Below are 12590 nucleotides of genomic sequence, written 5' to 3' on the forward strand. Positions count from 1 at the left end.
AAAGAACACTAATTAGGTCGCTAATTAGATATGAACTACCAGCGCCAAGCAGACAGGCACTAGCCACTGCAGATGTGCATGTTCCAGTCTAGCAGGACAGAGGGCAACAGAAAAAAAGATTGCTAGATGCCGCATATTGCTTTATGTCTTTTTACATGGGGAAAATACAGTTGCCATATTTATATTATTTATTTGGTTGGTAATGGAAGTTTTGTGTTTAAGCAGCAAGCCAAAAACATCATCTCCTGGTGGGATACCTAGTCCAAGGTCCTATTTGATGCTAAAACTTCCTGTTTACTTTTATGTTTTATTGTCTCCCTTAGTTTGTGTCTTATTAACAGGCTAATGCAATGTAGAATATGAAGAATAGCCTCAGTATAGTCAAGCCGCTCAGGTAAAAACAAACAATTATGTGAAATGCAAGACATGTGAAGATATATTTTTATAAATATCCCAAAAGCCAAACACTGACACACCAAGATTGGTGCAGAAGCTCCCCCGGGACTAAACCTGTGCGCCAGTTATGTTGTAACTACTGCAGACTCACCTTGAAATGCTGCAGTCCCTGGTCATAGTACCAGTTTCATAACACGAGCACAGCCAGCACAGCCAGCAGAGCCAGCAGAGCCAGCAGAGCCAGCAGAGCCAGCAGAGCCAGCAGAGCCAGCAGAGCCAGCAGAGCAACAGAGCGTGGAGGCCTGGTTAGGGGAAGATGACAGTGTAGCTCCCAGCTGTGCTGAGTGACTGGCCAGAGCCTCTTCTCACCCACTGTCAGATAGCCAAACCCTAATTGACAGACCCGTGCCCCTTGCTGCAGTCAAAACTTGATTCTCAACAATGGCCCGAGGCTGAGGCCGTGTCAGGATTATAGCCGGCGTCCTTGGGTCAGGCTGCATTACAAGCGGAAATGTGGGGGAGTGTGGGGGTGTGTGGGGGAATCAGCACTGACATTGGACGCCCTGGCAAGACGGCTATCACCACCTAGGTGGAGTGAAAGAGATTGAGAGAGGGAAGGAGGGCGGAGGGGGGGGGGGGTAGTGTGGGAGAAGGAGATAAAGACAGGTGTAAGGACAGAGAAAGAGAAACCGAAAGAGAGACAGAAAGAGGGGCCGGAGAGAGGTGACGAAAGTGAGAGAATGGGAGAGACTGCGATTGAGAGGGAGAAGGAGGAAAGAGCAGGTGGGGGGCAGAGATATGATAGACTCAGCTAAGGTTGTTCTGTGAGAGAAGCTCTGCCCCGGACACAGCGTAACGGTGAAATAGCGTTTAGGTATCATTTCATAGCAACATCTCCTCTTTAGTAGGCGTTTAGAGAGAGTTAAACAAACGGCCGTTTGAGCTGCACAGTCATTCAGCTGCAGCGTGAAGGCTGAAGCCTTACTGTAGCCCATAAATGTTAAGAGGAAACCCCCCCACTGGGCTGAGTGGTCCGCCATCTCTAGGTAGAGAGAGAGAGAGAGAGAGAGAGAGAGAGAGAGAGAGAGAGAGAGAGAGAGAGAGAGAGAGAGAGAGAGGAGGGGTGAATGGAGAGGGATAGAGAGAATAAGAGAGAGAGAGAGAGAGAGAGAGAGAGAGAGAGAGAGAGAGAGAGCAGGGCAGAAAAGTCCAGCTGCGCCTTGATAGCTGGACAACATCCACAAAAGCACATTGATAAACATTGCTCTGCACCTGGTACACTGTTACCTTGAAGACAGAAAACCACTTTTGACAACCACTAAACACTAGAAGGCCAAACTCTGTATAGGTGTTTCACAGTAATACAATGCACCAATCCTACATTTTAACCTTGAGGGTTGACATTTTCAATGTATCGATGTATGTAATGAACATCTATTTTTAGATTTCTTTTGGGGGGGGGGGGGGGTCCATAAATAGTGTGATTCATGTCTCTCTCTTGATCTCTCCCTCTTCCTCTCTCTCTCTCTCTCTACCTCCCTCTCCCTCTCTCTCCCTCTCTCTCCCTCTCTCTGTTTGTCTGCTTCCCTCGTTCTTGGTGGGAACCATTATTGTCTCTGTCTGTCTATGCACTGTGACTTTTACAAATGCCAGAGGCCGTCGCCACCACAGACAGATGACGGATGGATGTCGGTCTTGGACGGTCCTCCTCCTCAGCCATGTCACTGGGGGGCGCAGGAGGGGAGGGGGGGGGGGAGTGGTTAGGTGTGTGACGAACACCATCTGATGAATGGGCCTCTTTAGGGAACACCGGTTATTATAGTGCACTTCTCAGTGCAATGCAGAGACTGGAAAATATCCAGAGGTTGCACTCAGTCTCCCCCCCCCCCCCGCTCTCTTCCCACCAAAGAGGGTTGTGGTCTTGATGCCAGATGCTTTTACTGGCGTCCATGAAAAGTGGTTTACACAACGGCCTTCAGACGAAGCGACGAGCTCTCATCATTTCAATCGCCCGGGTACACTGTGGTAGGGTGCTCACCATTAACACGGTGTGCCAGACAATCGTCCTCCTTGCCCAGATTCTGTGTGTGCGTGCGTGCGTTCGCGCACACATTCACGTCGCTTGGCTCAGTGAACAAACAAGCCATTCATTCTCTCTCCCTCCCTCCCTCTCCCTCCCTCCCTCCCTCTCCCTCCCTCCCTCTCCCTCTCCCTCTCCCTCTCCCTCCCTCCCTCTCCCTCTCCCTCTCCCTCCCTCCCTCACGAGTCCAGCTGTGAACCTCGTTAAGACGACAAACTTTCCCTCCGCTTTTCATCCGTTTCTTTTTAGAATCTGCAATTATCTCATCCATGTAATTTAGCTTGAGTTCCCTTTCTCTTTCCTCTCTCTCCCGCTTTCAACATCCTCTGACTCACACTGCTTTTCTTTGACTACATTCAACATCTTTAGCTTTTCACAAACTGCCTTTTGCATCCATTCACGCCATAGTTTTAGGACAGGACTATTATTTATGACAATTTGTGAATTCAAGAAGTCTTGAGAACACTAATAATGGTGGTTATCCAACAGTTCTGTGCTCTTACCTCTGAGACATCTGGGTGGTTGTGTTCAGATGGTTATTGTGACTCAGTGTAGGCCCACGGGACAAACGAGACAATAACGTGTTGTCTTCTCCTGTTCTTTCGTTTTCTTCCTCCGGATTAAGGCCTCTGATCCACACGCACCCGGGTACACAGGAACACCTCCAGGCTGGGAGGATCACAACAGCGGGTAAACAGTGACAGCTCAGACCTGTCAGGCTTGAGCGAGCGCAACAGATCCTCCACTCAAACTTGGGGGATGACCGGACCATTCAGCTCATTCACATCGCACAGATAATCGCCCAGGTGACAAATCTCTTCAGGGAAACTGTAGCGCACAATAGAGTGGTGTGATCTTCCCTCTCCTGTGCCTTCCCCACCACCCCCACCCAATCACCCCCACCCGACCCTCCCTCCCTGCATGTCATACATGCATCCCACAGGGTAAACAGCTAAATTATGCGTATTTGTGTGTGTGTGATTGTAATGTGTATGGATGAGGGCGTCTCACACTGTCATGACTAATGTAGAGAGTGACATATTTGATGGACGAAAGGGGAGGGATGATGGGGGGGGGGCAGTGCAGGGAGGATGTATCAATCTAGTAAGTTACACATGAGTCGAGCTCAATTGTTCTGGCAGTGTATATTAGTCCCCTCAGTGCTCCTTCCTGGCAGATCTGGAGTTGACAGAAGAGGCTGAGGGGGGAGGAGCCTGTGTGTAGGGGGAGGAGCCTGTGTGTAGGGGGAGGAGTCAGAGGAAAGATAAGGTATAAGGGAGAAAGCAGCTGGGGGGAGGTGAGGGGGAAGGGGTGGTTGAGAATGGGGGGGAGACAAGAGTGGCAGAGGCAGGTTGAAAATGAGGCGATGGAGAAAGCTGCGGAAGGCGGGCGAGGATGGAGGCTTGGACAGGGAGAAAAGGCTTAAGGGGGGGGGGGGGGGTAGGATGGGAGGGGAGGATGGGAGAGGGAGGAAAGGGTGTCTGTGGAGGGAGGACTGCAGTGTGGAGATTGGGCTGAGAAGCCCAGGTCCAGTGGGACCAGCCTAGGCTCTGAGCAGCTCCCAGGGGCCCTGTGGGGTTGATTCCTGTTGCATGGAGACAGACCAATCCCAGCCTGGTGCATGGAGTAGACCAATCCCAGCCTGGTGCATGGAGTAGACCAATCCCAGCCTGCCTGGTCTTCTTCAAATCCACATTCCTGTCAAAAACAGACCTCTGATTCGGTACATTCAACGTCATGTCTTTTAATTCAACATATCATCAACACTATGTTATTTTCGTGGTTTAAACCTGAGCTTAAATCGTAAATTATAGTCCAAGCAGCACAACATCCAATCTGTTGTCGTGCAAAGCCCTGTGCAGTTTCCTTAACCATTTTTTATGACATAAAAGAAAATCCTAATTGGATTTTAGCACTTTGAATAAAACTTTATATCTTGCTCCAGGGGCATTAATTTAATTGAATCCAAGCGTCAAATGACCAATTCAAGTTTTTGTGACTGTGTGGGCGTTCAGTACAGAACTGTACATGGTGTTCAAAACAGAGCAGAGGCATCCACTACACTGGGACTTCACCCTCACTGGTAATGTTGTCTGTTCCTTCACATTCTCTCATCCTACTTTCTTTTCTCTCTTTGTCCATACATCCATCCACCTACCCCTCCTTTCCTCCATCTATACTCCTATCCCTCCATCCATCCAACTATCCCTCCATCCATCCCTCCCTCCCTCCATCTATACTCCTATCCCTCCATCCATCCAACTATACATCCATCCATCCCTCCCTCCCTCCATCTATACTCCTACCCATCCCTCCCTCCCTCCATCTATACTCCTACCCATCCCTCCCTCCCTCCATCTATACTCCTACCCATCCCTCCCTCCCTCCATCTATACTCCTACCCATCCCTCCCTCCATCTATACTCCTACCCATCCCTCCCTCCATCCATCCATCCATCCATCCATCTATACTCCTACCCATCCCTCCCTCCATCTATACTCCTACCCATCCCTCCCTCCCTCCCTCCATCCTGTGAGGATAATTATACAAAGAAGCATTCAAGCAGACATGCTTTACTCCCTGCAGGGAGTCTCTTGTCAGTGCCGCAGCATCACAAGACTTTAACTTGACAAAAAAACTCCCCACCAACAACTTAATTGAGTTTGAACTCTTAATTGGCTTCACCGCTGGGGGTAATTAAACCGATGATTCCTTTGAACAAAACGCTGTCTGGCGAGCCAAAGAGGACAACAATTTATTTTTCAAAGGTGCCGAATATCATTTAGAGCTTCCTTCTTTGCAATGCTTTCTGGGAAGAATAAGTGAGCAGGGAAAATCCGGGGCCCGACTTGATTGTCTTCCTCCGTCGTTTGTATACCTCCTTGGCAGCAACTTGCTGACTTGACTGCACTAATTGCAACCGTCGATGGCCCTCTTAAGCAGACCAGCTTCTCCTTCTCCCCTGCTCATCAGATTACCTCTGGGTTTCTTTACTTGTACACAGCTTATTGTCGGACGTGATTCGAAAGTTATGGATGAATTCTCTTTCAAGACGCCGTCTCACATCTCACGCGACGCCGTGCCGTTTGAAGCTGCGGAGGGAGATGATTAAGGATGTACAAGACGTGACTCTCTCTCTCTCTGTCTCTCTTTCCCTCTCTCTCTCGCGACCTCTGTCTCTCTCCCTCCCTCTCTCTCCCTCTCTCCCTCTCTCCCTCTCTCTCCCTCTCTATCTCTCTCCCTCTTTCTGTCTCTCTCCCTCTCTCTCTTCCTCTCACTAACCTCACGTGTCATCCCCTTTTCTCTTCCGATCTTTCTCTCTGTTTCCCTCTCACACAATTTTTTTTTACAATGATGTTTAAACACATACATGCACATAGCAACACACACACACAATGATGTTTACACACATACATGCACATAGCAACACACACACAATGATGTTTACACACATACATGCACATAGCAACACACACACAATGATGTTTACACACATACATGCACATAGCAACACACACACACACCCACACTGATGTTTACACACATACATGCACATAGCAACAGACACACACACACTGTACGCTCAAACAGGCCTGCCCGCACCCCCAGAGATCATTTTCACCGTGTTCATGATGACATGATCAGTTTGTGAGTGTCTGAGTGTGTGTGTGCGTCTCTGTGTGTGGATATGCGTGTTCATGCATGTGGATGTAATCCTCCTCAGTAAAACTACAGGGAACAGCATGAAAGGCTGTCAAAGCCAGCACTGTGTGCCAGCCCAGCCCAGCCCAGCTGATTATCCTCCAAGCCCTGATTTAAACCCTCTTTATAATCTATATTCTTGAACCAGACTGGGAAGTGAGCTAGCATGAAAGCCAGCGTGATATAGTAGTTCCAATAAAAGCTCAATCTGCTGATTGGGTGGTGATCTACATGGCAGTGTGAACGAGGTCCGCACCAATGGGATCCGCTAGAGCACGGGAGAGTCAGAGACGAGGAAAGGCAGGGGGGAGGAGAGGCAGGAGAGGCAGGGGAGAGGAGAGGCAGGAGAGAGGAGAGGCAGGAGAGGCAGGGGAGAGGAGAGGCAGGAGAAGCAGGGGAGAGGAGAAGCAGGAGAGAGGAGAGGCAGGAGAGGCAGGGGAGAGGCAAGGGAGAGGAGAGGCAGGAGGCAGGGGAGAGGAGAGGCAGGGGAGAGGAGAGGCGAGAGGCAGGAGAAGCAGGGGAGAGGAGAAGCAGGAGAGGCAGGAGAGGCAGGGGAGAGGAGAGGCAGGAGAGAGGAGAGGCAGGGGAGAGGAGAGGCAGGAGAGGCAGGAGAGGCAGGAGAGGCGAGAGGCAGGAGAAGCAGGGGAGAGGAGAAGCAGGAGAGGCAGGGGAGAGGAGAGGCAGGAGAGAGGAGAGGCAGGAGAGGCAGGGGAGAGGAGAGGCAGGAGAGGCAGGAGAGAGGAGAGGCAGGGGAGAGGAGAGGCAGGAGAGAGGAGAGGCAGGAGAGGAGAGGCAGGGGAGAGGAGAGGCAGGAGAGGGGAGATGCAGGGGAGATGCAGGGGAGAAGAGAGGCAGGAGAGGCAGGAGAGGCAGGAGAGGCAGGGGAGGGGAGAGCAGGAGAGAGGAAGGGGGCTCCTATGTTAATAGGAGGTTCTGTTTCATTTACCCAGCCTAAGCCCACTCGAGATAAGAGGCGTGAAAGGTTGGACCTTGAAAGCTCATTCTCACAGTGGGGAAGCCCAGAGGTGCAAACAAGCATTTGCAGTGATGGTGCCAATATGCTGCTCACTGATGAATGAGCCACTGTGCATGTCTTTGAGGAAATAGCGAGACACTGTGTAATTTTTTTTTTCCCCTCTCCTTCTTTTGGTTATTCTTCGACGAGACAATGTGTGAACTCATTAAAGTTTAGGAGAATTTTCATTCCTGAGGGAAGGACATAGTACGGTGGTCTGAATCTCAGATAATCCAGATGAATCCGTCTCAGCAGGGACTTGCAGGGTGTAAATTAAATCCTTTTTGGTAATCTTATTCACAACCATCACCTAGATAGACCTGAAATGCACAAAGTTAATCCACCTCAATCTAATTACCCTGCTGTGTATAAAGGACCAGGTTGAGAATTTAACATAAAGTTCTCTCTATTTGACAAATTGTGTGTCAAGACACATTTTTGGGACATTTCTGTTAAGCCTAGAGTTTGCTAACTCACATGAAATGGAATAAAGGGATTCTACACCACTTTATGTTATGCTTGGTAACATGTTTCTGCAGAGGAACCAAATCATATTTCCACTATACTTGAGTCCAGGCTGACAGTGATGTATTACTGTGCTAGGTTTCCTACCTATTAAAAGTTAAGGTAATCCCATCGAGGCCCTGTACCTGCAGGGGTGGTAGAATAAAGGCACTAAACAAGCAAACAAAGAAGATGTCCATTACAACCCTCTGACTGAGGAGAAACAGCACAGGTACTGACAACGTTTGTGAAGATTGAGACACAGCCGATGATACAGCTGGGACCACCAGGGCTACCAACCCTACTGTTCAATGTGCACAAACATTCAGAATAGGTTTGCAAATGTAATCTCCCCCTTTTCAACAAGCGAGCTTATTAGAATATGAACGCGAAAAAGATGTGATACCAGAGAGGCGAGCTCTAACAACACAGATATCCCATGCCAAAATGCATCGCTTGTGTCAACTGTCGCCAGATAACAAGTCAATTCATTATCCTTTCCAATACAGGGCCGTTCTGTGGGCTGGAGAAGAGAAGTGCACACAGGAATCATCCAATCTCCTCACATCATGGAAATCCCACTGAATGTGTGTCCAAAGGAGCATAATCGCGGTCCTAATCAGGAGATACACGTCGCTAAGCTACAGAGAGATGAGGAGTCTGGTATCAGAGAAACAAGCAGGGAAGCAAAAGAATAGGTCACGCTTTCATGGCTAGACACACACGCCTGGACATACATGCGCAACCGCGCACACACACACACCAAGCACTCAGGCACCGGACAAGTACACAGGCACACACACTCACAGAAATACACACACACAGACTCACAGCCCGGCGCCCTGCACACTCACCCATGCTTTAACGCAGCACAGATTAAGGCATGGGTTTCCGAATCATTTCCCTCATTCCACATCACAGTATTCCGCAACATAACCTTTTCCGACCCACTGATCCGACTACTGTTGAGGAATCCTTATCCCACCCCAAAATGTGCATGCCAGACTAAATGGCCTAGTTCAAAAACACAGACTCCAAACACAAACTCGCGCAGCAAAACCATCCACACAGAGTTGTTTGTGTATATCACAGGATACTGTGTGTAAGAGTACGACAAAATCCCAACCTCAGTTATTCAATCAAATAGTTTACAGGCAATACAAATTTCAGACGCTATTTCAATGTTGACAAACGAAAAGCATTTAGGGATAAGTATGTAAATTGTGTAATGGTTCGGCTTAATCCATCTCGAAATATTAACCTTAACGTACTTCACTGTGTAATGAAATCAGGATCTGATCTACATTCCAGTACTATTCTACATCAGGTCTGCCCCTCTCTAGCCTGGAACTAGGTGAGTGGAGTGGGCAGCAGACTGCCCTCAGGGTGGAGGACCAGAGATGAATGGTCGTGGAAGACCACTTCCTCGGACGAATCGTTCATTGGCCCGCTGACAGAGGAAGTTAATTAGGGCTTGCCGAAGGTACGGCTCTGATGGAGCCTCGGTGTTCTGTAAAACCTTTTTCCCTGCCTGAGTAATGTCCCCTGTTCATCCCTGCTGAGGGTGGGAATGTGAGCACGATGATTTACACACTGAGGGTTAACATGTTATTATAGGTGTTTGAGCGATTCTCCTTTTTTCTTTCCTTCTTTGTGAAAAAGCTGCAGCAGGGAGACGAGTGATGGCTCTCTTCCCCCGGGCGCAGGAGCCGCAGGAACAGGGCTTATTCCGGAGTCGACTCCACAAAGGAAGAAGCCAGAGTCCGCAGAGCATTTACACAAGAGGGGTGACACAACTCAGATCTCAAACGCGCTGACAGCTTCCCCCGCCGCTCCACCCAATGTCGTCTGTGAGAATCAACTGAAAAATGCTTTCGAACTTACTTCGTAAACTCAACATAATACTCGATGTAACTATTTGTTATATCGCCTAAAGCTTCACATGTCTTGGCTCTGCAGCGGTGTTTTGGCATCGTAGAGAGACATTATAGCATTATAGAGAGAGAGGCATTATAGCATCATAGAGAGAGAGGCATTATAGCATCGTAGAGAGGCATTATAGCATCATAGAGAGAGAGGCATTATAGCATTATAGAGAGAGAGGCATTATAGCATCATAGAGAGAGGCATTATAGCATCATAGAGAGAGAGGCATTATAGCATCATAGAGAGAGAGGCATTATAGCATCATAGAGAGAGAGGCATTATAGCATCGTAGAGAGGCATTATAGCATCATAGAGAGAGAGGCATTATAGCATTATAGAGAGAGAGGCATTATAGCATCATAGAGAGAGAGGCATTATAGCATCATAGAGAGAGAGGCATTATAGCATCATAGAGAGAGAGGCATTATAGCATCATAGAGAGAGAGGCATTATAGCATCGTAGAGAGGCATTATAGCATCATAGAGAGAGAGGCATTATAGCATTATAGAGAGAGAGGCATTATAGCATCATAGAGAGAGAGGCATTATAGCATTATAGAGAGAGAGGCATTATAGCATCATAGAGAGAGAGGCATTATAGCATCATAGAGAGAGACAGCAGTCAACAGAAATGGTTCTCTGACAGGCCAACTCCATTTGACAAGACACAATCACAGGTCTTAAATTTCCGAGGGACAGATTGACATTGAGAGCAGTAGAGACACCTGGCGGGAGGGTTGATCTCCCAGAGCTGACAGGAAGCAGGCAGGGGAGGGGGGGTCAGGGGGATTGTGGGGGGACCACATTATGAGTCTGAGGCTCTGGGATGGGATTTAAAGTAAAAGTGTTTGAACTTCATTTGAATGGAAATTGGGAGCCCTTATGGCAGTGATTGGAACCCATTCAGACCCCAGCACAATTGTATTTGACCCGATTGAGTGCATGAATAGGTGGAGGATCCGGTGAATCGACCCAGACAATGACGTCGCCATTCTGGCTGACTATGGAGCCCCCCAAGACCCCCCTCTAACCCCCCAAGCCCCCCCTGGCACCCCCACTAGACTGTGTCATCACAATCCCTTCACCATGCACACGTACACACACACCACCAGTGGGCCTTATATACATTCACCTTCCCCCATCCCACACTCCCAACACACACACACACACTCCCAACACACACACACACTCCCAACACACACACACACACTCCCAACACACACCCACACTCCCAACACACACACACACACTCCCAACACACACACACACACTCCCAACACACACACATACACACTCCCAACACACACCCACGCTCCCAACACACACACATACACACTCCCAACACACATATACACACTCCCAACACACACACACACACACTCCCAACACACACACATACACACTCCCAACACACACACACACTCTCTCTCACACACACACTCTCTCTCTTTCTCTCTCTCTCTCCCCTGCAGCCTCATGCTCGTGTTATCAGACGTTCCCTTCACACCAGCCCCCAATTACTGAGCTGCCTGGACAGATTAAAGAGCCAGCCTGCCTGCCCCCCAAACACTGCAGCTCCAGCCTGCCTGCCCCCCAAACACTGCAGCTCCAGCATAATACACTCGACCCTGTCAACACCAGACCCTCAACACACCAATCATACACACAAAACACATATACACACACACACACAACACACACATACATACACCACATCCTACACACACACATACCACACACACACCACATACATACACAAATACACCACACACACACATCGATACACACCACACACACATCCATATATTCACACACACACAATGCGCACAATGCAGAAGTAGGAGGGGCCTGATTAAGTGGCCATCACACGCTTTCTTGCCACCCTGGAGGTCTAAAGGAGAGTTTTTGTTACGGTGGCCTGCCTGGGCCAATTAGGGCCAATTAGGTGGAGTGGAGCACTTGAACACCTGGCAGCAATCAAGGTCAACCTGCAGCCCCTACAGATATGGCTGCTTACATGGGAGAAACAAGCTGTGGAGGGGTCAGCTACGGACTGCAAGTACCATACAACTACAAAATAGGGAGGGATCAAAATTGAAAGCGATTGAAAACATTAGCCTGACATTTAAAAATGGGTCATATGTAATGTATGTCAAATAAGTTGTGGTTGGTCCATTTGCCAAATAATCAGTTACTTGCATTGTGCGGTGAATAATAAATGATGTTCTGTTTCTGGTTTGATGGTCACATACACACTCACGGCTACACACACACACTCACACCTATTTGCAGACACACATCGCACAGGAAGCGAGGCAGGTGCCTGCTACTTGCAGTCTGCAGAGCTAATGAGACCGAGGTCTCCTAATTGGAGGTGTTATTTGTAGAACTACAATTTGCCGGGGTTAAGCTAAGATGCCCGGTTCAGATTTCCAGTCAAAATTATGCGTGCTGTTTCGTCTCCAGCGAGCATCTTTGACCTCCCTGGAGACAAGCGCTGCAGCGCTGAAACACCAAGAGGAGAAACTAGCAGTCTAAAGAATATGAAAAGCAGCTCTCTCTCTCTCTCTCTCTCTCGTGGACCAATCGCGGATGTTCAGTATAATTGGACGGTGCCCTATTAGAGGTCAGTCCACGTATGGTGAAGCAGAGTGCTTTGTCTGAATAGCTTCTGAAAATCGGTCTGGTCAGAGCCATTGGAGATCACAGCAGACCCGTCTCCTGCTCAGGGTTGAGCAGTTCTAATGTCTCTCAAGCATCACAGTAATGATCTTCCATGCTGACAAAGATCTTTCTAAAGAGATACAGACTGTCTGGACTACAGAGGACATGGGTACATGATTCTTCTGTCATTCTCAAACGGCAGAATATTTGGTGAGAGGGGGGGTGGGTGGGGGATTAACTGTGATGAAGGACCTTCTAGGACAAAACAGGATAGGAGGTTTAAACGCTGACTGGCTCAGCTT

Source organism: Osmerus eperlanus, chromosome 24, assembly GCF_963692335.1.
Source record: "Osmerus eperlanus chromosome 24, fOsmEpe2.1, whole genome shotgun sequence".
Lineage (NCBI taxonomy): Eukaryota > Metazoa > Chordata > Actinopteri > Osmeriformes > Osmeridae > Osmerus > Osmerus eperlanus.